Genomic DNA, 25,193 nt, shown 5'->3' on the forward strand with positions numbered 1-25,193 from the left:
TGGTTTGCAATTCAAGAATGGTAAATGCAAGATTCTGAATGCCTCCTTTATAGAGATTGCATCAAGGATAAATAATAAAGGTAATATCTTTCACTTGAATGTCGGTGAGAAAATTTGTTTGATTGCTCAGATTAATGAAAGTTGGTTGTGGCATAGAAGGATGTGTCATTTTAATTTTGACTGCATGATAAGGATAATTTCTACTCAAACTGTTAGATATTTAACGAATATTGTGAACCCTTCTAATTCGGTATGTAAATAATTTCAGTTGGGAAAGAAAACAAGAATTTCATTTAAGAGTAAGTTGTATACATCTAATGGATTATTAGATCTTGTGCATACTAACTTGTGTGATCCTACAAGAGTGAGAAGCATGCAGGGTGATAGATATTTCATGTTGTTGATTGATGATTACTCTAGAATGATGTGGGTTACCTTTTTAAGGGAGAAATCAGAAGCACTAGAGAAGTTCAAGATATTCAAAGATAAGGTGGAGAGAGAGTTAGGGTTGAAGCTTAAGTGTCTAAGATCTGATAGAGGAGGAGAATTCACATCCGGTGAGTTTGATTCATTTTGTGAGAGGAATGAAATTAAAAGACAGTTATCTACTCCTAGAATCCCTCAGTAGAATGGAGTTGTTGAAAGAAAGAACAAAACTATTTTGGATGTTGTAAGGACTATGATGATTGAAGGAAATGTTTCACAAACCTTTTGGAGAGAAGTTGTTAGCATTGTTGTTTACACATTCAACCGAGTGCATATAAGAGGTGATTCTGATAAGACTCCTTATGAGCTATGGTTTGGTCATGCTCCTACAATTTAATATTTTAGATTTTTTGGAAGAAAATGTTATATCAAAAGAGATGAGGATATAAGGAAGTTTGATGCAAGATATGATGAAAGAATCTTCTTGGGATATTCTACTAAGAGCAAGGCCTATCGGTATTACAATAAGAGATTGAAGAAGATAGTCGAAAGTGCAAATGTGAAGGTTGATGAATGTCATGAGAAGAAGATCAGAGCATGCAGATATGAGTTTGATGATCAAGATGTTATTTCAAAGCCAATACAGACTGAGATCCTAAAGTAGAATGCTCTGGTAGAGACAATTACTCTTGATATTGTTGTTGGTGAAGAAATTCAAGAGATTGAGAATCAGAACAATCAAAAGACTTTGAGGTATGTGAAATTGAATCATTCAAAAAATCATATTATTAGTGATAAAATCAAAGGTGTGATGACTAGGAGAAGGATTGTTGCTGAGGAGATATGCCTGATTTTCAAGATTGAACCTAAATATGTTGCTGAAGCTTGTAAGGAATTGTACCTGTTTGCATAGAGATCAGATAGTCACAAACAAGGAATGCCCCAATTCACACTAGACTCACAATGTCCTCATATCTTTGGACAAGTCATAGTATTACTAAGAAACAATCCACAACCAGCAAAATAGGTGAACATACCCCATCATCGCCTTTCTAGTTAAAGACAACTCGAAGATAGAATATCTAGTCAGAGACATCCTGAAAAAGATAAAAGGCGTGTCACCAAAAGATAAAATCAAAAGGAAACCAAGAATTGACACCAATATCTAATGAAATCCTCGAATTATTTGTGTTTCTTGCCACATATGTTAACATGTTTGATTTGGTCACAATGTTGTTTTCCTGATAAAGGACTAATATTACTCAAAAACCAATGTTGTTGCCAAAGTCTACTAAAAGATTTGATTTGTTGAAAGCCCACTGCTGATTGTGTCTCACCTGAAACTGACTGAATCCATGAAACTGATACTTTTATTGTGGAGAAGAATGAAACTTTATTGCAGATCGGCAGTGCAAATGATTTTTTATTGTGGATTGTGCACGAAAATAAGGAGGAATGAAAAGACGATGTTCCTCAAAACATGCGATGCTCAAGGTACCACTTCCATCACTAGATTTAGGATGTTTCCCCAAGTACATATTGAACCTCATTTATTATGGAAGGAAAGGGTGAAAGGGGGGTTTATTATGAATGGCTAACGAATCTTAGGTAGATCAATAACAAGCCATGATGGGAATGGGTAAATTTATTATGAGGCAGTAGGTTGTGAGTGTGTGCAAAGTGAAAAGATGAGATTGAATCCTAAAGGAGGGAGGAGAAAAGTCTCTACACACGACGTCGGTAACCCGACTTTCACCATGGTACACTAGTACAAAAACAACAATATATGACTAAAAAAACTACCAAAAATTTCATATAAATAACTAAATTTGATCGTGTGACCATTAGTAGTTTATTGCAGTCATTAATCACGCGGCCAAATTTATGACTAAACTATTTTAGTCATTTATTGGTTGTTTTGATTGATCAATTTGATCACTGATTTAGTCATTGATTTAGTCACTAATTTAGTCATTAATTTAGTCATTGATTGTTGTTAACTGATCATTTATTTAGTCATGATAGTCATATATTTAGTGATTAATTTAATCATTGATTATTGTTAAGAGGTCATTTATTTAGTCACTGTAATCATTAATTGTCGTCAATTGGTAGTATATTAAGTCATTTTTATTCACTGATTTCCGTCCATTGGTAGTATATTTAGTCAAAGTTGTCTAAGAGTATATATGTAAATATAATCATTATTGTGTCATCAACTGGTCATATATTTAGTCATTTTTAGTTATTTCTAGAAGTCATGTCTTACAAAATGATGTGGGAGTTCCCCCACAACCAAAAAAACATACTACACATATAGCATAACCATTATTGAATATTGACATTAATTTCCCAAACATAAGAACATGAGAACAAAAATATGAACTAAGGAAAATTTTCGAAGAGATAGAACCTCTCAAGAAATCAAGCATACACTTCCATAAGCAATAATTTGTTTCAATGTATTAAAATGTGTTTTGTACAATGGTTGCATTTGGAGCTGAATGCTGGCTAACCCATAAAAATAAAATAGGATAGTTCATTTCCCCTCGATAGGATCATTTGATGTCCCCTAAATATTTCTATTGGAACTATCATATACATTATTCTATTAGAGAATTTACAAAATTCCAACAGAGCCATTGCAAATCACATTGAATGCATGTTGTTGAAATGCAATCATAGGCCATCTTGCATTCCCACTTGGGTAATTACCATGATCATTGGTGTAACTGGTTAAGGTATTGATTTGTGAATTCATGTCCTCATCTGTTCGACAACATTCAACACTTAGATAAAATATATTGGCTTCCTTGATACATTTTACAGCTCCTCTAATGGGTAATGTGCTTCTTTCAATTATAGTTTTCACATCATATCTGCTCATATCAAAATTTGTTGCAGCATTAAGACCTCTGAATTTGATGGCGGCAATGGCATATGCTTCAACAACCTTTTCTTGTGTACCTATCAAGTTAATCAAGTGAGACCATGAAATGGAAAAAATACTAGTGTCTTAATTTTTTCCTTTGAAGAGTTATATTATAAAAATATAGTGCCATGTCATAAAACCATACAAGAGTAATAAAACAGAGAGAAGAGATGATTGTCAATATTCAGTCATAATAAACAACAAAGTAATAAGATGCTATGGTAATGAGGAGCTTCTTAGGGAGAAACTCAAGGTAAAATGAGTTAGAACAATGATTAAAAAAAGAGAGTATAAAAGAAAAGCTAAAGCATCCTATTTCAATGTATGCATGGAGATATAAGCTTTAAGAAAAGAATGAAATCACGGTCATAATGCATATCCAAAAAAACAAATATACAGTCAATAGAACAAGGAACAGTCCTAAATTCTATGATGGTGCGACATTAGGATAGGTTTAAGGTTTTTCAAAACTCCATACGACAGCAAACCCTACCAAATCAAAGACAGAACAAAGAAACCAATAAAGATGATGCCTGTTTAGGGACAATCACATGAGGTCATTTAAAATTTTCATAGAGGCATGTTATGATGAAACACAAGGAAATGCAATCACAACTGAAAGAATAGATAAAGGTTTTGACTTAAGGAAGCTGAAAGTGCAATCATAGAAGACTTTAAGTCATTGTCATAATAAGTGTGAAAGAAGTCCAAATTCAAGGCCAAACAAACAATGACAATCCATAGAGACATGTGACTATTAAATGGCATAACAGTGACAGGTGCAGAACTAAAAGACAATATATGATTGTAGACCAACAAAGAGGTCATGATCCCTTTTCTTAGGTATAACTTTGTTTTTAACTGTTTCTTTACCATTTGTCTACCCATTTAAGATTTATATTGACTATTTTTGTTTGATCATGTGTAGAGTAATCATGGGAAGTGTGAGTGATTATTGATCAAGGAATGCCCTATGCCTTGTTGTGAAGATGGAAAAGAGAAAAGGTTTTGTAAGGTTGGAAAAGAAAATTATGCCCTTCTTGAATTTACTTGGATTATGTAGGAAATGTATATAAACTAGAGGTTTCAAGAAACAAAACTGCGGGCCATGATAAGGCTTATCAACTGGGAAACATTTGCAGCACCACAACACTTTCTTTTCAGTTTTCCCTGAAACATTGTGATAAAACCCCTTAATCAGGCTTCAAGTTTACTTGTATAGAGCTAAATGAAAGTAAATTTTAACTTTTATCTTGTTGCGCATGCATCACTATGAATCTTCCAAGTAAGACAACTATACAACAAATTGCATGCCTAGTGGATGAGTCTTTTGTATCCAAATCATTTATACTCTTTGATATTTTATATTGATGAGAGAATATAGAATTGAAAATGGATGGATCTGATCTGATCCAGTGCACAGAAAATGATCTTCTAGCCTCTAGTCACTCATTTTGGATTGAAAAAGACAGGCCTAAATACATCATTTAAATAAAATATCTATACAAATTTAGTCAAAGGATCATAAGCTTCCAGAACCATTATAGCATAAACAATACCTAAAGTTTTTTAAAGGACATAAACAATTTACGATTCAGTTAAGATGGCTAAAGTGTATGGAGGTAGGAATAATATTCCATAGTGTGCAATGCTACAAAATCTTACAACAGTTGACACCCTTTTGGAACAAAGAGCTCCTTACAGAGCATACTGCTTATAGCCAAGGAGGGGTGAAAGCTCATTTCACCACTCAACTTTTGAATACCTTCGAATATAAGGGTTGCACAAACAATACCTAGTCTTACCTGACATTTTAAATAAACATTTAGTCATAAAAATGACAAAAGAACTCAAAAAAAATTATGTGATGTGGTTGAGCTGCCATGCATAAAAAATCAAATCTAGAATTGATAAGTAGCATTTTTTTTTTCAGTGTGTCAAGTTACAATATGTGAGGTTCTTGAGTCAATGGATTCATATTTTATGAATAGTGGTTTGTACAAATCCATCTTTCATGGAAATAAATAATCCATTTATCAAATTCATTTCATCTAGATGATGCTAACAAGAATTTTTATTCAATTTCACAATTGAAATGCATCAAATTTTTCATGATACTTACATATGCACTTGGGCAAGACTCACATCACAGGTTGCTACCATAAAGCAAATTAATTTGCACTTGGGCAAGACTCACATCACAGGTTGCTACCATAAAGCAAATTAATTTGCACTTGGGCAAATGGTTTTGCATAACTTAATATCATTTTTGCACCAATCCTCGAAATTCAAGATAGTTTCTTCCTTCCTCCACATGCCTTGTCTGTGCTCCAATTTGCATGTATATCCATCATGGCTGGATGCTGGTGAAAGGAGGAATATTACGCCTGACAATTTCTTTTGCCTAAAAGTGGTAAAAATAACTTTTCAATAGGTAGATAGGGGGCTACATGACAAATTTATGGCAGGGGAAAGTGCTGGGTGGGGGAAGGTAGTCTGTAATTTTGTCATGGGATATTACTATAGCAAGCTACTTGGAAAAAAAAAGAGAGGATATAACCCTCAACACCTTGCAGGCACAAAAGTTTGATTCAAAAATTCTACAAGTCCCCTTTATTTTCATTCTAGATGTAATTTTTCTTAATTAAGAAAGCTTTAGAGGATTGAGATAGGATGCTGGATGAACTGAATTACAAATATAATTTTTAGAAATCATAAGATACTTGATTCCACGAATTCTTATACAAAAAGTAGAGAAATTTGAATGCAAATCAAAGTTCTTGTACAGGAACGTATGCCATGTAAATACCTAGTACCAATTTATTACAAATGTCTTGACTTGAGCATCTTCAAGCATGAACATATCACTATCTAAAGTCTTCATAGATTCCTTCATTTATAACTTGAAAATGACGTATTGTTAATCAACATGAGATTGTAAAATTTATATTTAAATCCTTCTCACATGATCTCTGCATCACACTAAAATCAGTGTCATAATTCATTTCTGAATTGTGATGTAGTTTCAATCAATCACCTTGTTCCTTGGCATATATATGCTTGCAGAACATCAATCTTAGATCCTCTCAATTTATCTTGATTGATGAGCACTTGTTGTTCTACATGAGTTTTTATACTTAGAACTTGACTCCGTGAGTCCAATTTGGCTATGAGGAAGTTGATTCCATTAAGAAGGTTCCATCAAAAGGATCAGTTCCTAGTATAGGATAAAATGTAAGGAGCTAAGCCTTCAATGCAATGTGAATATAGCAGATCAAGGGTTATAACTATCCAAAAGCAGTCCTAAAGAATATGATAGCAGCCAAAGTGTGAGTTTTTCTCCAGAGCAGTCATTTGATGAAAGTGAAGTTTGATCACAAAAACAAAGAGCAGTCTCAAGAGCAATATTCAGGTCCTTGATAGTTATTTATAGATAGAGGTCCCAACTCACACAACAGATGCATCATAAGGGTTTTCAAACAAGAAGACAATGGAAGAACCCTAAGACCATTTGCAGCCAAGGCTTAGGAAACAGTACATTCATACTTCAGAGAGTTAGGCATAGCCATCAAGGTACCCACAATAATGAAGTCAAAAAGTGTTGAGATCATCATAGCAACACTCCCAAATCAAAGTGCTAAGGAGTGGTATAGTAGTCACCTTACAAAGGTGCAGAACCAGTCATCATGGCAAATAACTACAAATCTTAAAGATTGAGACTGCTATATCACAATCATTAAATACTGTCACAAGGATAGAAAAATAGAGCATTGACAGTCAAAATGAGAGGACACGGTCCCTTGGAGATATGGAAAATACATGCCAAGAGCTACAACAGGTATGGAGGGTTTCTACACACAAGAGTGCAGTCACATCATGAGCACGGACATCAATACAAGCCTGCTAACTGACAATGATTATCTCATTCCAAAGTGTTGATAACAGTCATCAAACAAAGACTATAAAAGACAGTGGCTACCTAGAGTGCATCCAAGGACAATAAAGATAGTGTAGTCCAAACAAACTTAGAAGACTGTGACAACTCATAAATATGGTTTTTCAATTCTTGTGAAAAAGTAAGAGATGAGTACCTGAAAAAATAATGCTCCAGGATGTAAATCTAAGGCTTTCGCAGAGGGATTGGAAATTGTTTAATTTTCATATATCAACTTGGTTATGGAATAACTCCTCACTATTCTCTTGCTCTGTTTTTCTATTTCACCACCCACTTCCACAATTTTACGTTCTCAACTGCAGACCACCAACTTTATCTGATATGCAACAACGACTCTTACAAATTCCTAAGAAAAATAGGCAACATTTGTGAAACACAGAGTAAAAAAAATTCAGATATCAGTGAATTTGTAAACAGGGAATTACCTCATAAAGCCTTGGGCATCCTAGATAGTCAAAAATATTCTCTGTGCAGTTTTGGCCATCATGGCACATTCTTTCAGGGTGGAATTGCAGACCCATTATGAATTTTTGTTCCTCTCGATTGTATGCATTTGGGTCATAAAATGCTTCAATCAAACCATCTAGGCCACATGCCATTAGTATGAATATCTCTGCCAATCTCTTTATTCCCTGGAAATCAGAGAAAAATGTGAGTGGGTGGTGGAAAAAAACTGAATATTTTGTTGAATAAAAGCCATTGAGCTATATATATTTGATGATAGTAGCTATTAACCATAATATCCATATTCATGACGACTCCTAATGAATCTTGAAACTAGGAATGAAGTGGAGTATCTTCTACCGCTTTGATAGGGTGCCTAAACCCATCATAATTATCATAGTTTATATGCTTAATATCAAAACCTGATTTTTCAGACACCTCTTCTCAACATCCTGCAATGCAGCAAGCCTTTATTAAAATTCAATACACAATTATAATACCCAGTTGGTCTATTGTATAGACCTGAAATCAAATCATATTAGATTAGGTTACCTGATATAGGGTTCCCCCACAAGCTACATTGAGGAGTTGAGATCCTCTGTATATACCCAAATAAGGTATGTTCCTTTCAAGGCAGTGTTGAGCAAGCAAAAATTCAATGGAGTCATTTGCTCTGTCAATGGCAGTATCATTGATGTGTAATTTCCTTATTTTATCCAATTCATCATGAGATAAACCATTTTAATTCTCATAGAGGGAAGGATCCATGTCCTCCCCTTCACAAAGAAGAACTCCATGAAAAGGCTCAAAAGCATCTAGCATTGTTGTACAACTCAATGATTGGAACTTCTCTATAGCTGGCTATCAAATCCAAGTGATACTCTCCTGAACATTTAAATGTATGACACCATTTAGACATTTGGTATGGGTATTATTATTTCTATGTAAAAATGATCTTTCCATAAAACATAGTAAATCAGTTATTTCCAATTTCACTTCTTCAATAGACAACCAAACAAACACGGTCAAAGAAAAACCCATTCCAAAATTTCAATTAAAAATTAATGTGAGTTTCCCAAAATAAAATCTTTCGGATAAATTCTTGGAATCCACGTCAGTTTTCTGAAAATAGATTGGATTCATCAGATACAATGTACGGAGAATATATATGTGCTTTGAAGGACCATCCTTTCTTTTCTCCTCACAATAGGCATTCCATGCAAATGAAGATAATGGCAAGAAAATCCATGGCACAAAGACCAGAACATGACCAACAAAACTTCCCTCCTCTCTGAAATTCATTTGAAAACCAAAAGAACCAGTGAATCCAAACATTGAATCCATTTGGGAGACTCATTTTCGATATAAACATCGAACAATAATATTTTAAAAATTCGATGTAAACATCCAATAATAATCATTCAGCAATAACATTTTAAAAAATCGAAGACAACAATTATACCACCAATCATCATGGCAGAGACCTATAAATCTTAAAGATTGAGATTGCTATATCACAATCATTAAAGACTGTCACAAGGATAACAAAATAGAGCTTTGACAATCAAAATGTGAGAAAATGGTCCCTTGGAGATATGGAAAATACATGCCAAGAGCTACAACAGGTATGGAGGGTTTCTACACACAAGAGTGCAGTCACATCATAAGCATGAACACCAATACAAGCCCGCTAACTGACAATTATTATCTCATTCCAAAGTGTTGATAGCAATCACCAAACAAAGACTATTAAAGACAATGGCTACCTACAGTGCATCCAAGGACAATAAAGACAGTGCAGTCCAAACAAACTTAGACGAATATGCCAACTCATAACACTAGCATGCAAGACAGTGATGAGTAATCAGAGACTAGGTATCTTTAGGGCAGATGTATTCAAGAAAAAATTCATAACAGATTGATTTCAGACCTACCAGAGCTTCATCAAACATAGTCAAAGAAAGTTCCAGACAATTCAGAGTCCAAATACTAGACCAAAGCTAGTTGATAAGGTTTATTTACAGTGAGCAGAGGGCTAGGAAATAAGAGGGAAATGACAGATTATATTTAGAACCTTGTGTAGGTCTTATGAATAATTTCCAAAGTATTGTGAGCATAGTCCCTAAATCATCGGGGTCAAACTCGTGCCATAAAAATGGACAATGGCAAAAACATGGTCATTTGACCTTATCTTTATGAGCAAAAAATATATACAATGACTGTAAAGAACAAGAAAAGTGGGAGTTGATATCATATATCTTGATGATAATGAAAGGATACTTCAGCATATTAGAAAGACAGTAAAGATCAATGACTTCATTTAAAGCCATTGGAGCAGGCCTTTGAAAGAGGGCAGCCATTAGCAACTCTATAGTAGAAAAAGTACAGCCATAGTCTCAAGACAAGATTCATATAGAATCCCATGAAGGTTAAAATAGTGATCTTGGAAAATGATAGACCGACCATAGCACAAAAGAGTTTACTGAGAAAGTTGAGTCATGAAGAGAGGAAGCAAGGTTTTTGAAAGTTGATATCAAACTCAAGGATAATAATTGAAATGAAAGACAGAGAAAGCATCTTAACGATTAAGCTTCATGAGCTGGGACAACAAAAACAATATACAGTCACATCATTGTCTAATGAGAAAACCATCAAATCTTAGAGCATAATATATGATGGCATCAAGGGTCTCAGTCAAAGGTTGAAATGAAAGCCACAAAGAAGACTAGGATAATGACTAGTGAGAAAAAGAGCAAGTAAAAAACTATAAGAAAACCCCGTGACATCAAAATCAAGATAATCTCTTACACAATAAGCTCTAACAGCTCAAATCATAAAGGCCAGTCAAAAGTACAATGATCTTCAAGAGGGAAGACACAACGTTCAATGAAACCTATTCAATACACTTCATTGCATGACCAATGAATATAGCAACATCTTTGTTCTCAGTCAAAACTGTATTTGCAGGTTTAAAGAGAAACATATAGGGCAGTAGGTCATGTACAAGACTGATAAGATACATAACAATAATTTAAAAGACCTCATAGATAATGATTAGCCCAAATATCTTAGATAGATGTTATAATCTCAAGCCACAGTGAAAGTTCACAAGAAGCTACCAACAATCATATCATAGTCCCCAAATTTACATAGAGTGCATTCAAGAACCATTGGACAACATACAAAGATCTAGATGAAAATTCCTATGCAATGAAATGCCAAAAGTACAGTGATTTCATGTTGAGACAGGCAGTGTTTAGAGAAGACTTCAAGTAGAGCAAGGATGTTGAAAGGTAATATCATCTCCCATCACCAAACTCAGTCTCAGAACAGGACAAGGATTCCTGTATCAGCAATTAGATAAGCCACATAAGATGTATACCTAAGATCATTCAAGCCATAAGAGTAAATTTGATATCACAGAGATACCATAGACTGCAGACATAAAGAAGATAGCCATATCAAGATCTCAAGCTAGTGGAGACAGAGCTTCAAATCGTCATCTCACTCCCATAAATCAGACCTAAGGGATTGTCAGAGACAGTCATAAATATGCAATCTTCAAGGCCAAGTAAGTAGTCCACATACACTAGGAAAGCACAGTCTTCAAGGCCAAGGAAGCAGTCTTCTTTTGATGGCAGTGAGAGTATAAAGAAAGCCCACCATGAAGTCCTATATCAGTTGAAGGTATTAGTAAAGAGAAACATTAGGGATATAATCTAAATCCATAATTCTATGAGATGACAAGGACAATATGTATTATTAACAAAATGATGCACAATACAGTCCTCATCAAGAGAGTCAAAATAACCATAAATGCAGCCCAAGAGCCACGGAAGTTTCATAACAAGAAAGGGTCTGAGATAACTATCATAGAGATATTGGGATAAGTCCAAATATTGAGCAATAGTATGCAAAGAATAATGACTCATTCATATAGAAGTACAGTCCCAACCAAAGATATATGTTGAGCAAGGGTTTGAACCAAAGCACATAGTGAGCACAAAGATTAAAGGAAATCATCAAAACCATGAAGAAATATGCATGAAGGACAAATAACAAAAGAAACAGAGGGTTTGGACAAACTTCCATAAGAAAGAAATGATAATATATCAAATATACAATGTATTAATGAAATTTTTTATGGTAACTAGGACGATATCCTCAAAGAATAGTAATAAGTAAAAAAATCTTTAAGAGACAGAGTTATTGAAGACTCCATTCATTCATGTCTGATATTTTTTCAAGATCAAGAGGCAATGGAAAGCACAAATAAGAGAGAACAAAATAGATGATAGGAATAAACTGTATTCTATCAAGATGCAAAATGTGATCAACTAGATCATCAATCGTTGTTCAATAGTTGTTTGCAATGTAGATGAGCCTGCTTATATAGGCAAGGCTATATGGATATGTGAGCACACAAACATTACATGTGGCTCAATAAGAAACAAGGGTAGGTAGGAAATAGGTGTGGTAGGTAGGAGAAACAACAAAATATTCCACATGAGGTGGATCACCCACCGAAGGTGGAATTATCACTCCACAATAAGTGGATATGATAAACTAGTAACAAGATCAACACCATAAAAAGGTGGAAATTATCCTTCACACACTATCCCAATGTGGGACAAACACCCAAGTGTCTCATACCCAAACTACAATGAAATGCATTTCCTAAGTGAACTTAAGTAAGGTGTAATAATATCCATGATGAATAATTATTTACACCAATAATGTCTACCATGGTCAAGATGAAAGTATCAAACAACACTCATGGTGAGTGGTTGCAATTCACTGTAACAGTATAAAACACCAAAGATTGTGGTATCAAAGCCTGTCAAAACAGTCATCGGTAGTAAAGACCCATCAAAACAATCTCTATTTTGAAGTGCGACAAAGATGACAGTGTGAAGATCAGAGACCATAGCAGTCATAGACATATAATAAGTGGCTGACCTAAGGGTTTGAACTAAGAGAGACCATAGCTTCAACAAAATTTAAGTAGATATTACATCATTTCTAATTGATTATTCCATCATTACAAATTAAAATTTAAAAAATAACTACTCAATTTTCTAAAATACATTCCAATTTTTAAATATTTTAAGAATCTGAAATTGTGAAGCTGGAAGTATGGCATTTAGAAGCAACAATAGAATAGTTATAGTTTTCTTGCAAGGTTTGGAATCAAAAGTGAAGTTTCGCAATAAATATTACAAAAGAATTAATCGAACTGTTAACAGTAGAGAAACTAAATCTATTTTGTTATAAAAGATTCAATTGAACTGTTTACAGTAGGAAAACTAAATTTGAAAGTATTGTAAGTTATGATAGCTGAATATTTGCAACGGGCCAAAAAACAATGTCAAAAGAAATGACTCAAAAGTTAAGTCACGTTACCAAAAGAAAGGCAGGTTAATTTGCATAGTCAAGGGTCCATAGTTGATTGAAACATGTGCACTGTTAGTATTTTTCTTTCTCTTTCTTGGAGATAACCCAATACATTTGAGGTCTTTGTCAACAGAGTTGTTACAATGGGCTATTATTGCTTCTATTCCTAATGCACAATGCTATTATTCATTGAGACACACAAATCGCTGAATCTCTTACAACAAGGTTCAATAGAGCCGCACAACATAATCATTTGGGGCAAAAATTCATCAAATATTTTAAATTTAATCTGTTTATTTTAATTATAATAAGAGGGGAAATTACAATGGTAACAAAGATTGAAATGTGTTTATTTAAAAATATTAAAGAACACAGAACGATGTTGAGAGATGTCATTCTTTAGATGCTTATTTCTACTGTTTTTAATTAAAACAAAATAGATGTCTACAAAATGATCTCTTGCAATTATCAAATTACTCTTTTCAAAATGTAAAGATAAATATAACAAATAAATCCTAGAAAAGAAGAAGATAAAATATACAGTTAGATGGTAAATTTATCCCCAAATTTGTTAGAATTTAGAATTTTTTCGAACCCTACTCTACAATTTTAAAAAAACTGCTAAAATTCTCAGTGATTTTAATTACAAAAACATGCAATCCAAGATAAATTCATTCAAACGCCAACACACAAGTGAATGACTGTTCAATTGAGGAAAGAGAGGTTACATGGGATTATTGAAGGGGCCGAATTTGTTAGAATATAATGGCAACAAATCTCCCTTACTGTATTTGTGATTTGAGGCACCACGATTTACTCCATTTATGAATACCATAACCACCACCCAAATCGTGGTCAACTTATCTACGCTCCCCGCCATGATTTTTGGCGCTAACAGAATGAAACCATAAAAACCCTACAAACCCTGAGCTTGGAGGAAAAACCCTGTTAAGAATGTTTTTTTAAAAATAACTGGGAAAAACAATAGTCTTCCTGCCAGCATATTCTTTCTTAATACTCCAAAACATTTGTGAGTGGTTTCTGGGTTAATTGGACTAACAGTGGACGTATCAGCTGGTAGCGACGACTTTTACTATAAATTTATAGGTTGCCCGGAGTGAAATGTGAATTGTCTATGCACAAATTTGAAATACACCTTATTTACTAGAAATTGCACCTTGGTGTACATTGGGTACACCGAAGAGGTGTGGAAGGTTAATTAGGAAAAAAAATGATCTATTTTTTGTATACAATTATGTAATACATGAATTCAATTGGTTGGTCATTTAGTAGATGATATTTGTGCAACAAAGGTCTCAATGGAGAAGTGTTAGCTTCAAATCAACTTGAAATAGAGTAGGAGAGATCAAGTGAATAAGAGAGGTAGGTAGTTCATCGTGTGGATAGATGTCTCTTTAGAGGGATTTGGAGGACTTTGACACAAAATTGGTAAGTTGTGGCTTATGAGCCACAAAAAAACAAGGACCATGGAAAAAATTATGTAACCATGATTTAGAGTTGGTTAGTATCATGCATGCTCTCAATTTACGGAGTCGTTTCCTTCTGGGAAAAATATTTTAAATAAAAATAGATTGTCATTATTTGGTTTACATATTTGGCTAGGAAAAGTGAAAAATAAAAAAAAAGATAGCTAAGTTCAACAAAATTGGATTCATTTTATCATAAATTTTATGCCATAAAAAAATGAAAAAATATGATATTATTTTGATATAAATATTCTATTGAGATACAAAGGATGCCTTTATATTCAATAAAATAAAAATTTAAGGCATATAATTTTATGTTTGAGGTACACCAAATGACATATTATATTCATCTAGGAGTGGCTAAAATGTTGCATATTTTGAAATAACACATTTTTTGGCTTGAAATGAAGGCTATTGTGACTCAATTCGGGGTTCGATAGTTGGAGTGCTAAAAGGTAAAAGAAAAACATGGGCAGTATAGTGGCCTATTGTAGATCCACATGACATTCTAGAACACAAATGGTTAGTGGTTAGCATGGATTTTGATTTAGGTTTGTCTAGAAACTGACATAGAAACAACACTATTCTAGTTGTAGTAGATAGGCTAACTAAAGCTGCCCATTTCAATGCTAGGAATGTTAATGAGGATGATATTATTGTAGAATATAAATTTATCAAAGAAGTGGTAATGTTATGCAACATTGTAGTTGTGATTACCTCTGATTGGGATAAATTATTTACATCATGATTTTGGACCATATTGATGGTTGCCTTTGTAACCAAATTAAATTTCAATTGTGCTTACAATCTAGATATTGATGTACAAACTAAAAGGTCAACTAGGTGTTTGAGGATATATTATGAATAGTTTGCTATAGATCAATCATCAAGGTGGAAATATTTTCTCCATATAGTTGAATTTATATAGAATCACTCATATCTAGATTTGAAGTTTTATACGGAAAAAAATATAAAATGTCATTTGGCTAGAATAGTTTGTATATTGTGTTTCTATTGAGCTTGAAGTACTTTAATAATACCATGAATGATTAGATAATAAGATGAAGGATGAAAGATGTTTCAAATAGGGAAAAAATCCAAGAAAAATTGAAAAGATTGCTTAACGTCACTCATAGGAGGAAATTGAATGGGAAAGATGATTTTTGTCATCTTCCACATTCAAGGATTAGTCTCAATCGTTGATCATCTAAAGTAGATTGTTCATATCAAATAGATGTAAAAATCTTTAAAAGATAATATTTACTTTTTTAACAATATATAATTAACTAGTTATCCATTAAATTTATTATATATGTTATAAAAAATAAATAACAAATAAAATATATATTTAAATCTATAATTTAATTATCTTATATTGAAAATATAATTAATATTGTAAAAATTTAAGAAAATTAATTATACGATAATTTAAAAACTTGTTATTATTTATTTATATATATTTTTGTAAAGTTAAATAATAATATTATTAACAATTTTATAATATATTATAACTAATTAAGTAAATATTATATGTATTTTGATTTAATAAAAATTTAAATAGAAAACAAAATATTATAAAATATAAAACATATATTATTTTAGTCTATATTATTATATATTAAATATTATATTCACTATATATAAAAATATAAATAAGTATTAAATTTTCAAACTAAAATAAAATTATAACTATAATTTTTCCACTGAATTAAAATTCATAATGGAATGGGCAATGTTGTTCTTATTTTTAAATCATTTTCTACTTACATATGGAGACATTTATGTGTCCTTTCTCATACGAAAAGTCATGTTGCATTTCTGCACAGGTCAGTGAAAGTCCTCAAACGAAAGGTGGGAAAATGACCGGCAACAAAAAATGAGCGATCAAGATTTTTTTTATCGTCTTGCCTCCATTCTTGCATAAGTTGAACCGTCGATTCACCAAGTCAGGTTGTTTCCTTCAAATAAGGGAACACCTTCGGTGTAATTAATTAATTTAAAAATAAAAAATATATTTGTTTATTAAAATGAACATTCAAATTACTAAATGACATGAAGAGACAAGTAAATGATAAATAAGTTTATTTTTATCATATTGTATCATAGTGATTAATAAGTTTGTTAGGGGTCAAATTTGGTTGATTGTTAACATATATGAGATCATAAATACATTCTATTTAACTTTATGTTGATTGTTGTATTTATTTATTTGTTAGGGGTCAAATTTGGTTGATTGTCAACATATATGAGATCATAAATACATTGTAATTAACTTTATGTTGATTGTTGTATTTATTTAAAAAATGGTGAATTTAATAAAAAATAGAGAAAATTTTATATCTTATATATGTTAACAATTAGCAAAATTTGACCTAGTCAACAACTTAGTCAAAATTTTATATATCTTATAATAGAAGAGAATCATCTGTAAAATAAATGTTCTTCTAAAATATCATATGTGAAAACAACCACTAATAAAACCAAACCAAATGATATATAGGATTTGGTCAACTTATATATATAGTCCAAGCATAAACCTAATGTTCAGTTGTAATAGAGGAGTAATAGTCATTTATTTAGTCATTTCTATTTGTGTGACTAATTATTTAGTTGTGTTCCTTACCCGATGACCAAATTAGTCATTTATTTAGTCATTTATAGTTGTGCTGCAAAAAATGACTAAAATTTGGTCATTTTTACTTGTCGTGACTAAAAGTTTTAGTCACCTGGTCATTTATTTGCCATATTTCTACTAGTGGTACTTGTCCAGGACGCCACCGAAGTGGTTTTCACCATTGGATGAATTTATTTTTTACTTTTTTCGATGATTTTTTTTTTTTTTGTCACAAGGCACCTGTTTGCCAAGTTTTCACCATAGTGACAATTTTTAATATTTTTTGATTTTTTTGTATTTTTGATATTTTTTGTATTTTTTTGTATTTTTTATATTGGGATACTTTGAAAAACTATGTACAAAACTTGCGAAGGTTCCTATTTTTGATAGGATCCTCCAAAGGTTCTCCATATGGTGTTGAGAGCTGATATGCACCTGATCCATTTGTTGTTGTGATGACGTAAGGGCCAAGCCAATTTGGTTCAAACTTTCCCTTCTTCTTTCTATCTTGTTGATTCTTAGGATTCTCTCATAGCACTAAGTCACCCACCTCAAATGTATGAGGCTTTATCTTATGATTGTAGTTACGTCATTTTTTGATTGAATGATGTGTAGCTCCATTGATTGTCTTCCTTGATGAAAGAACTAAGGTAGAATTACTAACGTGTGAGCTACGTAGGCTCATATGCATGCCACCTAAAGAAGTTGGGCATCCCTGACAACACAACCCTTCAAGGAAGTTCTATTAGAGGTTCATTGATGTAATGTATCACCAAAAGGGGATGGATATGTGGAACAAGTGGATGAGGGATGAAGGCTTATGATTGCAAAAAGAAGTGAAAGTAGCATGACATGATGTAGACTTAGGATCAACAAGTATATCTTTTGACTTGAAATTTTAGAACTTTAGCCCCATAGTTATTTTGGTATTAGGGGAGATCAAATCTTGTTCTTTTTTCTTCATAGGATTTTTATCCTTGACTCTGATTTTGGTAGAGTCCAATAACTTTTGATTTTGATTTGGACTAAAGGACTTTTCTTTATTTTTGACTTTTAGATTTTCTTTTCAAAGCTTGATTTTTAATCCCAATGAGTAAGGGATTTTGTAATTCTTGTTGATCCAAGTCTAGAAGTGAACTGGAAATGGAATGAGAAGATGAAATATTAAGGCTACATGAGTTCTCAAGAGGGCTGGTGATGTATTCAATAGATTCTTTGTTGGAACCACCCTTAGGACTATTGATATCAAGAGCTGCTTGCACCACTAGAGGATATTTGCATTCAAACTTAGAAGCCACGACACTAGGTAGTTCACACCCAATTCCTTGATATTGCAAATTGTTTGTAGGTTATTCATGTTGATAAAATTTCTTAGGAGATAGTGAGAGTTGATCAACATGAAAGATCTACTCACCACATCCCATGTCTTTAACCTTGAATTTTTCTTTGAGCTCACCTTGTTTTGAAGTAGAATCTTTTAATGATTCTGGATCAACATATGTTGATGAAGGAATAGCCTCTTGATTGACTGAAACTATTATTTCTGGTCTTGATCGTATATTGTTGCAATATATGAATGGTTTGGATCACCTTTGACTATCACTTCAACTCTAATGTGAGGGAATTTGATACATTGATGATGTGTTGATAGTACTGCTCTCATTTCATAAATCCATGGACATCCCAAAAGTATATTGTATGTGAGATCTAAATCAAAGACTTGACAAACCACATCCTTTGTAACTAGCCCAACACTTAGAGGTAAGGTGACTGTGTTGGAATTATGTTGTCATTAATGTCAACCAGTATGGGATGACTACCAGTAGGAGAGATGTATGTGCAACATTGTTAGGGAGGAGTATAGGTTGAGATATCTTTGATATCACTTGTGTTTTAGGACACCTGTAAAGTAAGGAAGAGAAATGTCATTCAGATGGATGACCATTGGAGTCACCGGTACACAAGTTAGTGCCTCACATGTGTGGATGAGATGGATAGGCTACCGATACAATGTATCACCAGTAAGGAAAGGATGTCAACTGGTTAGTGATGTGTTGACATGGAGGAGACAAATCAACCAAGTGAGTGGTTGTCAACCGGCAACACTGTGACTAGTGAACAAGTAGGATGAGCAAGGTGCTTGAGTTGTTGTTTGTCATGAAGAGGTAGAATGTTACTTAAATCACATCAACATAGGAGGAGAAGGATGAATAGGTCACCAATATGTTGTGAGGTTGCAGAACAACAAGACTCCCACCAGATGAAGATGCAATCACCATGTGAAGAGACGACTAACAGTGAATGTGCTCACACCGAATCACATGTGACTGTTTGAAGATGTGCCACATAAACAGGGAAGTCACATGAGTGCATTGCAGGTTGCAAATGACATACGTGTCACTCCACTAGTAAGTGGAGCTTATCTCCTATTATGCATAATGTGCATTATAATTTTGTGAGATAAGGAAGAAGAGGTAAAGGCAAGTGTTTGAAGGTGCACACCGGATCTACCGGTAAAACAAAGGGATGCCTTGAGTGCATGAAATCTAGGTTATGCATTGGACCGACAGAGAAAACATGTTGGGATGTTGGCGTAGATGAAGAGTGATGGTTTTGTCATCTTTGACAAACTGGCAGAGATATTATCTGGTCCGATGATGAAGAAGGCAAAGTGGAGCAGCTAGAAATAGAGAATGAAACCGACATACAGATGCCTTAGATGGAATCTACTGAAGGTTGATGACATCACATCATCAAGATGTCTACCATTCAAGTATGAGATATCGACAGGGTTAGTAAACCGATAGAAAAGAAGAATCGGTTGAGTGTTTGGTCGGTGATATTGTCTGAACCAACACCGATCCAAGCTGGCAGTTGGTCAACATGGATGCCATGTGGAGTCAAGGTGGTGGACTTGCATGCAGCGGTAGTTGGAGTGTACATCGACAAGGTAGTTGCAGAGTTGGTCAACATTAATGGAAGATCTCATAAATCATGGGATGTGTTGCAGAGCCGTTGCAGAGGTTTGCGGCTCGAGGTCTGGAGGACAACTAAGAACCAGCTCAAAATGATTGAGGAGATCAAGGCAGATGAAGGAAACCACAAGACCAATCTTGGTGTTTGACCAAGAGATCAACCGATAGGGTAAAAAGCAAATAGATTGCCAAAGATAGAAGGCATGATCAAGAAGGCACATTAATGACAGTGATGAGAATACATTTGTCTGGGTGATCAGATCAGATAGGATCTAATTGGATTTGGTTTTCCTTGAGGTTGATGAGGAAACCCTAACCGCCCATGTTTTTGTATTGGCTTTTGGTGGGAAAACCAGATTATAAATAAGGAAGCCAAAATCATTGAAGGTCTTTACTGAATGGAATAGGATAGAGCTGATGCGAAGTGTTTGAGTGTTGGATGAGAGAGTTAGATCAATCAGAGTGAAAATAGCCATGGATAGCACTGAATAAGGGAGTGAAGGTTAAATCGGTGATAGGGTTTAACAGAGGGTTAACTTGTATGGTTTGAGCAACCGGTATAGTAGCTAGAGTGCATCTGAGAAGATAATCGATAGGAAGACAACTAAGAAAACTGAAGAGGAGAGCACTGAGGAGGAGATCCACTAGAGTAGAGGAAGAGTAGAGGTGAACCGGTAGAGTTTACTGGCACTACAACAGCAAAAGAGCGAGCCGGTGCAGTAGAGAAGGTGTCTCATTGACAGAGTGAGGTATATGAAATGGTTACAAGATTAACTTGTAACATTATGACTAATTTTGTATGTGAAGCTATTATTGTGATCACTGAGTTGTAGCTCAGTGCAGGGGTTGTAGCTCCTTTGGGTTGGTGCTAATAAATTAGCAGGGGTTGTAGCTCCTTTGGGTTGTAGCCCTTAAATCAGTTAGGGGTTGGTGCTCCTTGGGTTAGTGCCCTAAATTAGGGGTTGTAGCTCCTTGGGTTGGTGCCCTAAACATTGTAACAGAGTTTTCATTGTGAGGCTATATTGGAGTAGTAGACTCCAGCAACATTGCTCACTGAGGTTTTTCCCATCTTGGTTTTTCCTTGTACATACTTGTGTTATATGATGTCCCTTTGTGTGAATGCATGAATGTTTAGTTTCCTCACTAACCGGTAAGTCTGCATTCAACTAGAACTATTAATTAGTATACTTTCATAGCGATAGTTTAAGGGAAAAGTTTGAGAACCACTGATTCACCCCTCCTCTCAGTGGTGCATTGTGTCTAACAGACTGTTCCTTTAGATGAGTGTTCTTCGTCATCATATGCTTTGATAGTGATTTTATTTCTTGAATCCACAACTTGTTCAGAGTATCCCAATTTTTTAATAGTATTCAATGTACAAATGTTCATACCTGCTCCTCCATCTATCAAGACTCGTTTGATGCGGCTTTTTTGGAGAAATGATTCAGTATGTAGAGGTGCATTGTGCGGTTGGCATATGGATGCGTCATCATCTTCTATAAATGTAAGGCAATGTGGAGTGGAAAGATATCCCACCATGGCTTGAAACTGGTCCACATTCAAATTAGTGGGTACGGAGGTCTCTCTCAATGCTTTGTCAATAATAGCCTTATGTGAAGGGGATATATGCAAAATCTCAAGGATGAAAATGAGGGCAGGTGTCTTCCCTAACTAGTCTACAAGGTCATACTCATTTTTGGTATATGATGAGGATGTCGTCTTGGATGAATCACCTTGCAAGGTGACTTTACCTCGATGGGTCATGACATTACATTTAGGGGTTGTTGATGATGATGGTCTAATGCCTTTCATAATAACTTTAATCATTTGGGTAGAACCTTAGGGAGTTTTGTCCTTTATAATAATAGTAAAAACATGATTGTCCATTTAAATGTGGTTAACAGTATAATCATAGGACATCTTAGTGTAATTAGCTTGATTATCTGTTTTGGCTTTTCCTTTATCATATTTAGAGAATGGCTTCTTAAACTTCGCATGTTCTTCATTGGAAGTGTGACCATCAACTTCTATGTCGCCCTTGTCAATAAGATCTTGTATGATTTTCTTCAATTTGTGACAATTGCTAGTCTTATGCCCTTTACTCTTGTGATACTCACAAAACTCGTCATCATTCCACCATGCAGGTTTCACTTTTGGTTCGTAAGGTGGATTGTCTGGTATTGTTATAAGCTTGTTTGCAACTAATTTCTTAAATGTTGTCTCAATTGGCTCTCCCAATGGAGTGTATTTTCTTGGAGGCTTTGAAGGCCTTTGATCATTCACTTGATTATTCAAATTGGATGAGCTTGTACTAGGGAAAGTCATCTTTGGTTTTACCGTATTTGCATCTACTACCCCATCATTAACGATGTTCATGTTCCTGTTCTAAAAGCGGGGTTTATCTTTCCCATTTGATTCCTCTTTGTTATCCTTGAATAGCTTAATGGTGCCTTGTTCAATAAGGGATTTCTCAATGGCCATTCCCTTTTCAATGACTTCCTTAAAAGTGGACAAACAAATTTTTCTTAATTCATATCCAATATCCTTGTTGACATTTTGAGTAAACATTTCCACCATTTGTTTTTCTGGGATATCACAAGAGTATCAACTAGCAAGACCTCTTCATCACTATAAGAATGAAGCAAAGGAATCTCCATTTTTCTGTTTGGTATTGCACAAAGGAGTCACTGACACATCTATTTCAATATTGTATGAGAAGTGTTGTATGAAAACTTCTGCTATATCACTCCATGACTTAATTCTAAGTGGGACTTGTGAAAACCATTTCATAGCTTGTCCACCTAAACTTTGTGGGAACAACCTCATCAAGTATGTTTCTTCTCTTACTACCTCAATGCAAGATGTGAAAAATTATCTTATGTGTGCCTTAGGATCTCCCTTGCCTCTATACTTATCAAACTTTGGTGTCACAAAATTTGGAGGAAATGGACGCATTGGAATAATTCTGTCAAATGGATAAGGATGTATGTCTTTCATTGTATACTCTTGCCTTGGTTTATTCATGTCTGCCATTTGTTTTTGCAAAACCTTGCTTTGTTATTATAAATCATTCTTAGGTGGGCCACCAGGTGAAGGAGGAGGGATATAATGCATGTATCAATGATATTGGTCATAGATGTGCTCATATGGAGGAGGAACATAGTTGTAGCTAGTATATGGACCACTTGGTATGGTATTATAATGAGGAGCACTAGTTCTAGGTTGATTATACATGTGATGACCATGAGAATAAGAGGTATCATAAGAATGATCTTGAGTATTTCCCCCAAATCTGACACGAGGTCTCCTTGTGTCATGATTTTGAATGTTCCCTTGAGTATAATTGTATGCATTTGTATGATCTTGGGTGTTATCATGGGCACGAGCATGTGTATTTATCCTCCATGCAAAAGGTTGACCATAGAGTTGTTCATGAGAATCTCTACTAAAATTTTCTTGAGCATGAGTATTGGTAACTTCAGGTTTTTGAAACAAGGATGAGGGTGACTTAGGCACGAAACATTCTCTCCTATTACCACCATTATGTCCTCTAGGATTTGCATTTGTTTGATTTACATGATTTGGATCCTCCTCTGGGATTTATGACATATGAAAATCATGAGGTAGCTTTGTTCCACTTTGTGTCATGACTTGAAAGAAGTATTGTCTATACTTCTCATGATTTCTTCAACCAATATTAAACCTTGGATCTATGATAGTCTCTTCAATGTCTATGGAAGTGATAGATGCATTTTCATTGTCATTGTCATTTTCATTGTTGTGCTCATTATCATTGTCTGGTATATTATTGCGACTCTCAAATGGGTTATAAAATTTATCTCCATCAAACTCATGGGTACTCATGTTGAGAGATCATAGAGCTTCCTTGTCTTCTCTTCTAGACCTTTGTGAATGGGTTTCAACCATGAACTAAACCTTGGATAAAATGAGAGATGGAAGAAAATGTGAAGACTATGGAAAACTAAGAAGGAATATGAGATGGAATTAATCTAGAGTTGTCTTTCAATGTCCAAAAATGTAAGTCCAAGATATGTGTGATCTAAAGCAAGGTGTGTCTTCCAAAGAGATGATAGATCTCTTGATGAGGTAAGTTGACCTTGACTAAAGAAAACCAAGTGAGACCCTAAGATGATAGATCTGATGCAAAAACCACCTAGTGATATGTTGTAGTGTGTTTGCAAGATATGATTAGGACAACAAAGCAACATTGTGACTCTATCTTGAAAGGTGTGTATATGCAAATGAGTGAAAATGGTTGAAAATGTATGACAAGGTTAAGGATTGATTGACTAAAGATGAATCCCTAAAGGAAGCTACCTTGGAAGCTCTTTTGATCTCAAAACCTAAACACATTTTTCTTGACAACTTTTGCAAAAATTTCGTCTCTGAAACACATACGCGTTACTGCTCTATACAGACGTGGTTTTCCTTAGGACTGATAATTGTTTTTTGCACAAACACGACTTTAAGCAATCCAGATGCGGTTTTAAATCACAGATGCAGTTTTGTATGTCTATTGTTTTGACAATGTTCTTTCTCCGATACACATGCATTTCCACCCTGCGCACATGCAGTTTCTCGACACAGACACAGTTTTAACTATCATATATGCAGTTTTGATAAATTTTTCTAAATCAGTCCAAATCTGTAATTGTTGAATGTGACTAGATCTTGATGTTGAATGTCTTGTGGCAGGAAAACATAACAAACAATGAAGACACAATGTATGAAGGTGTTTTTGTCAAAATTGATTGTAATGTGTATGTCCAATAGGCCAAATCCGCACAATTTCCATGAGTCTAGCACAATAAAAAACACATCAAACACTTTCCTATCCTAAGGTTAATATTCTCATGGCGATAACTTCAGCCCACAACCTAGAATCTCCATCGGCTCAAGTGTAGAGACACCTTGAGGGGTGTATTCGCTAATTTTTCCATTTTCA

General features: G+C 34.2%; 1 long non-coding RNA gene across 3 annotated transcripts; it reads right to left on the reverse strand.

Moving 5' to 3' along the window:
• Positions 1 to 2,878: 2,878 nt before the first annotated feature.
• LOC131037189 (uncharacterized) lies at positions 2,879 to 14,284 on the reverse strand. 3 transcript variants are annotated; one of them, XR_009358954.1, is made up of 6 exons: positions 13,880 to 14,283; positions 8,310 to 8,642; positions 8,118 to 8,209; positions 7,739 to 7,945; positions 7,450 to 7,629; positions 2,879 to 3,393 (listed from the first exon to the last, which is right to left on the reverse strand). It is a non-coding gene; the product is annotated as an uncharacterized LOC131037189 (long non-coding RNA). The 3 variants fall into 3 exon arrangements; XR_009104188.2 differs by having other exon boundaries at positions 7,450 to 7,659; positions 7,739 to 8,209; positions 13,880 to 14,284; XR_009104186.2 differs by having other exon boundaries at positions 7,739 to 8,209.
• Between the last annotated feature and the right edge of the window lie 10,909 nt (positions 14,285 to 25,193).

This window comes from Cryptomeria japonica, chromosome 9, assembly GCF_030272615.1.
Source record: "Cryptomeria japonica chromosome 9, Sugi_1.0, whole genome shotgun sequence".
In the NCBI taxonomy this organism is placed as follows: domain Eukaryota; kingdom Viridiplantae; phylum Streptophyta; class Pinopsida; order Cupressales; family Cupressaceae; genus Cryptomeria; species Cryptomeria japonica.